Source organism: Apium graveolens, chromosome 7 (genome assembly GCF_009905375.1).
Source record: "Apium graveolens cultivar Ventura chromosome 7, ASM990537v1, whole genome shotgun sequence".
Lineage (NCBI taxonomy): Eukaryota > Viridiplantae > Streptophyta > Magnoliopsida > Apiales > Apiaceae > Apium > Apium graveolens.
In genome coordinates, this window is record NC_133653.1 from 147,536,379 (window position 1) to 147,541,413 (window position 5,035).

The following is a 5,035-nucleotide window of genomic DNA, read 5'->3' on the forward strand; positions in this document are numbered from 1 at the left end:
AGAAAAGCAACAAAGTGGTTCTCACTGGAGTGAGAAAAGGAAATGTGTATCTAGCTGACTTCAACTCATCAAATACAGAATCTGTTACTTGTCTATTTAACAAGGCAGGTCAAGATGAAAGTTGGCTATGGCACAAGAAGTTGTCCTACCTTAACTTCAAGACTATGAATGAGCTAGTCATGAAAGATTTGGTAAAGGCATTCCATAAATGGAATTCTTAAAGGATAGATTGTGTGATGCCTGTCAAAAAGGAAAACAGATCAAGTCATCATTCAGAATTAAGCTTAATTCAACAATTGAAGAACCTTTACAACTACTACACATGAATTTATTTGGACCAGTCAATATATTGTCCATCTCAAGGAAAAGATACTGCCTAGTAATTGTGGATGATTTCTCAAAGTTCTCTTGGACATATTTTCTTAAATCCAAAGATGAAGCTAGTGAAATCATCATCAATCATATAAGGCAAGTCAACAATCATCCTGATCTCAAAGTAAGGAGAATCCGGAGTGACAATGGAACTGAGTTTAAAAATTTTGTGATGAGATTGTTTTGTGAAGAGAATGGAATCATGCATGAGTTTTCAGCAGTAATGACTCTACAACAAAATGGAGTAGTGGAAAGGAAGAACAGATTTCTTATTGAAGCTGCAAGAACAATGCTAGAAGAATCAAAGTTGCTAACATATTTCTGGGTAGAAGCTGTAAACACTGCATGCTACACCCAGAATATCTCTCTGGTTAATCAAGCAAAATGCATGACACCCTATCAATTATTCAAGAATAGAAAGCCAACATTGAATTTTCTTCATGTCTTTGGCTGTAAATGCTATATCTTAAGGAATCAAACTGATCAACATGGAAAGTTTGATGCCAAAGCTGATGAGGGAATTTTTGTTGGATATGCAGTTGGAAAAGCATATAGAGTCTAAAATCTCAGAACCAACATTGTTATGAAATCTGTACATGTTGTGTTTGATGATAAAAAGATTGAAGGACTGCAAGATGGAGATTTCCATGAAAGCCTCAAATTTGATAATTTTGAGATGATTTGTGATGAAAGTGATCAAGAAATCATATCTGAAGATAATATAGAAATATCTACAACTAATGAAGCACATAACTCAACATTTGTTGAAAGACAAAGATCAACATCCATTGATCCATCAATAGGAGTTAAAATCCAATACAGATCACAAACAGAAATAACCCCAACTTCAAGTCAAAGATCCACAAACTCAGGGGCAGTTTCTTCTAATCAAAACTAAGTCACACATCAAGACAACTATGAGGCCTCTTCATCTAGAGCTAATCTACCTCAACAGAGAAAATGGACTAAAGATCACCCTTTTGAACTAATCGTTGGTGATGCATCTTCAAGAGTGAAAACAAGGAAAGCAACTCAAGAAGAATATCTGTATAACAGATTTTTATCTCAAGAAGAACCTAAAAAGGTAGAAGAAGCTCTGTTGGATCCTAATTGGGTTTTAGCTATACAAGAGGAGCTAAACCAATTTGAAAGGAATAAAGTTTGGAAGCGGGTGCCCAAACCTAAAAGAAAGAATCTTATTGACACCAAGTGGGTATTCAGAAACAAGATGGATGAAAATGGCATAGTAGTCAGGAACAAAGCTAGATTGGTTGCTAAGGGCTATTGTCAACAAGAAGGAATAGATTTTGATGAAACTTTTGCTCCTGTTGCAAGACTTGAAGCCATCAAAAATTTTTAGCCTATTCAGCCCATGCCAATTTCATGGTCTATCAAATGGATGTCAAGAGTGCCTTTTTGAATGGAGATTTGGAGGAGGAAGTCTATGTCAGTCAGCCTCCTGGTTTTGAAGATCCAAATTTTCCAGAATATGTCTACTATCTTTTAAAAGCACTTTATGGACTGAAGCAAGCACCTAGAGCCTGGTATGACACTTTGTCAAAGTTCCTCTTAGAAAATCATTTCATAAGAGGTACTGTTGATAAAACCTTATTTTATAGAAATGTTAATGGCTTTAGTATACTTGTTCAAATTTATGTAGATGATATTATATTTGGTTATACAAATGAAAATCTTTGCAAAAAGTTTGCCAAATTGATGCAAAGTAAATATGAAATGAGCATGATGGGAGAACTAACTTACTTTCTTGGTTTACAAGTTAAGCAAGTTAGTGATGAAAAATCAACTGTTGGACTATGGTCTACAGGTGAATAACATTCCTATTTTATGTGACAATACAAGTGCCATTGCAATTACTGAAAATCCAGTATAACATTCAAGGACCAAGTGATAAGTGGCATTTTATACCACTTAGAATGTCTTAAAATGGCTTAAATTGGTGTCTTGAAATCAAGTATTTTGTGTATTTGATGCGTTTTTCTAGTGTTTATGCATTTCAGGGTATTAGTTGCATTTCGGAGGAGGAATCATCAAGAATAAGCCTTGGCATGTGTTCACCATTGCGAGAGGAAAAGAACGGGCAGATTACGGCGAAGAAACGGAGTAAACCTGGAATTTTTCCAGTAGGGTCCTGCGCGCCCGCGCAGCAATGCTGAGCGGCCGCGCAGCAGCCTTGCGCGCCCGCGCAGAAATGCTGAGCGGCCGCGCAGGGTCGGGGAAAAAGCTGAATTATTTTAGACTTCTAGTTCTGTTTGGCTTCCAACTTCTATGTAATCTGAGTTTTATGGGACTATTATATAAGTAAATTTGAGACGTTTTCACAGAGAATAAGAAGGAGATTATGTTTTAGATTGTGTTTTGCGCAAGAAGCGAAGGAGATAAGGAAGAAGACCGATTTAGCACACCGCAACGAAGAGGAAGCATATTTTCTTGTGATTCTTGTTTCGTTGTAACGTTGGATGCTAGTTTTCTTGCTTTGACTTATTTACTCTTGTGACGTACTCTGTTTTAATAAAATTAGTTTAGTTATTATTCTCTTGTGTTGTTTATCATGATTTCATATGAACCCATGATGGCGATAAGTTCTATTATGGGCTAATCGTGATCATGGGGTTGCAACGAATTTATTATAGAATTCTTTAGTTAATTGTTTAATACTTTAGTGTGTGATGATTGTATGATATCTAGTATTGGTTGTGCGTATTCGTCTTATATGCGTCGCGAACATATAAGATAGGGTGTTAATCTCTTGTGAAGCGACGGTGAATCTTGAGATTTAGAACTTGCCATGCTAGCATAGGTTCATGTACGTTGAGCATGATTAGTGGGTAATTCTAACAGTTTTATTTGCCCTATGTAATCAAAAGGAATAACTTGAGCTTAAATCGTTGTGTTGTCAATTTCTGTAGACATATAGGAACTCAACATAATTGATGACTATTCAACTTCTATCCTAATTGTGGATGTTTGGTAGAATGGTATTAGTACAATGAAAGTTGGCTTTTATCAGTTTCGTGTTATTCGATTAATGTCATCACTGTCACATGCTAAAGGTAATAACAATGGCTATAGAAGGAAGTAATAATGAAGTTGTGATCTCATGAGTGTTTTATTATTGATAAATTGAAGTGTTAGTTAAGTGGTTAATTAAGTAGTTAATTATAGTTAATATTTAATCAACAATTTTAAGTGTTATCTTAATATTGAGAAGTAATCATATATTGGTGAGTGAGTTTAATTAGACATTAACTTAGTTTGAGTCTCTGAGGGAACGAACTAGAAAGTATTCTATATTACTTGCGAACGCATATACTTGCGTGAATATTAGTGCGTGATTACGCCCTAACAAGTTTTTGGCGCCGCTGCCGGGGACTCGGCGTATTTGTTTAGTTTATATACTTACCATCATTGGTCATTAGGACTCAGTGATTAGGACGTAGTAGTTAATTACTCTTTTCGGTTGTGTTTCAGGTACTTTAGCAAGCGTTTATGCAAACTCGTTCTCGTGCTCGCAAGAGGACCTTAGATACAGTTGAGGAGAAAGACGAAGTTCTTGATACTCCGGAGAAGTTAGATTTTGAGGATTCGGATTCAGGAACTGAGCAGAAAGAACCAGTAAACATGGGAGATCGTATTGTTCAAGCTGGTCCAGCTCTTATGGATTTTTCTCGGCCTAAAATTGATGACATTCAGTCAAGCATCCTTCATCCGGCTATTCAAGCAAACACCTTTGAAATCAAGCCGGGCACTATTCAGATGGTGCAGAATTCTGTTTCCTTTGGAGGAGCGGCAACTGAAGACCCCAACATGCACATAAGGAATTTTGTCGAGATTTGCAGCACTTTTAAGTATAATGGCGTGACTGATGAGGCTATCAAGTTGAGGCTTTTCCCATTCTCACTGAGGGATAAAGCTAAAGACTGGTTACATTCTGAACCAGCTGGGTCCATCACTACGTGGCAAGATCTTGCGCAAAAGTTTCTGATGAAGTTTTATCCAATGGCAAAGACTGCTGCTATGAGGAGTGCTCTTACTCAGTTTGCGCAGCAACCTACAGAATCTATGTGCGAGGCTTGGGAACGCTACAAGGAAATGTTGAGAAAATGTCCACATCATGGAATGCCGGATTGGATGGTAATCACTGGTTTTTATAATGGTTTGGGGGCCCAATCTCGGCCCATGCTCGATGCAGCAGCTGGAGGCGCCTTATGGGCTAAAAGCTATACTGAGGCATATAATCTTATCGAGACGATGGCTGCAAATGAGCATCAAAACCCAACTCAGAGGATGACGTCAGGCAAGGTAGCAGGTATTCTGGAAGTTGATGTAGCCACCGCTATTGCAGCCCAGCTCCAAGCGCTATCAATGAAGGTTGATTCTTTGGCTACGTATGGAGTTAATCAAATAGCTATGGTTTGTGAGCTTTGTGCAGGTTCTCATGCTACGGATCAGTGTTCTCTTGTCAACGAATCTGTTCAGTATGTGAATAATTATCAGCGACAACAGCAGCCTGTGCCAGCGACCTATCATCCTAACAACAGAAATCATCCAAATTTCAGCTGGGGAAATAATCAGAATGCTATTCAGCCACCATATCAGCAAGGAGTAAGTAAATAGTTTAACCCACCTGGATTCCAGCAACCAC

General features: G+C 37.8%; 1 non-coding gene across 1 annotated transcript; it reads right to left on the minus strand.

Moving 5' to 3' along the window:
* Window positions 1-4,404: 4,404 nt before the first annotated feature.
* Window positions 4,405-4,511, minus strand: LOC141675582 (small nucleolar RNA R71). The gene has a single exon (XR_012556227.1). It is a non-coding gene; the product is annotated as a small nucleolar RNA R71 (small nucleolar RNA).
* Window positions 4,512-5,035: the final 524 nt, after the last annotated feature.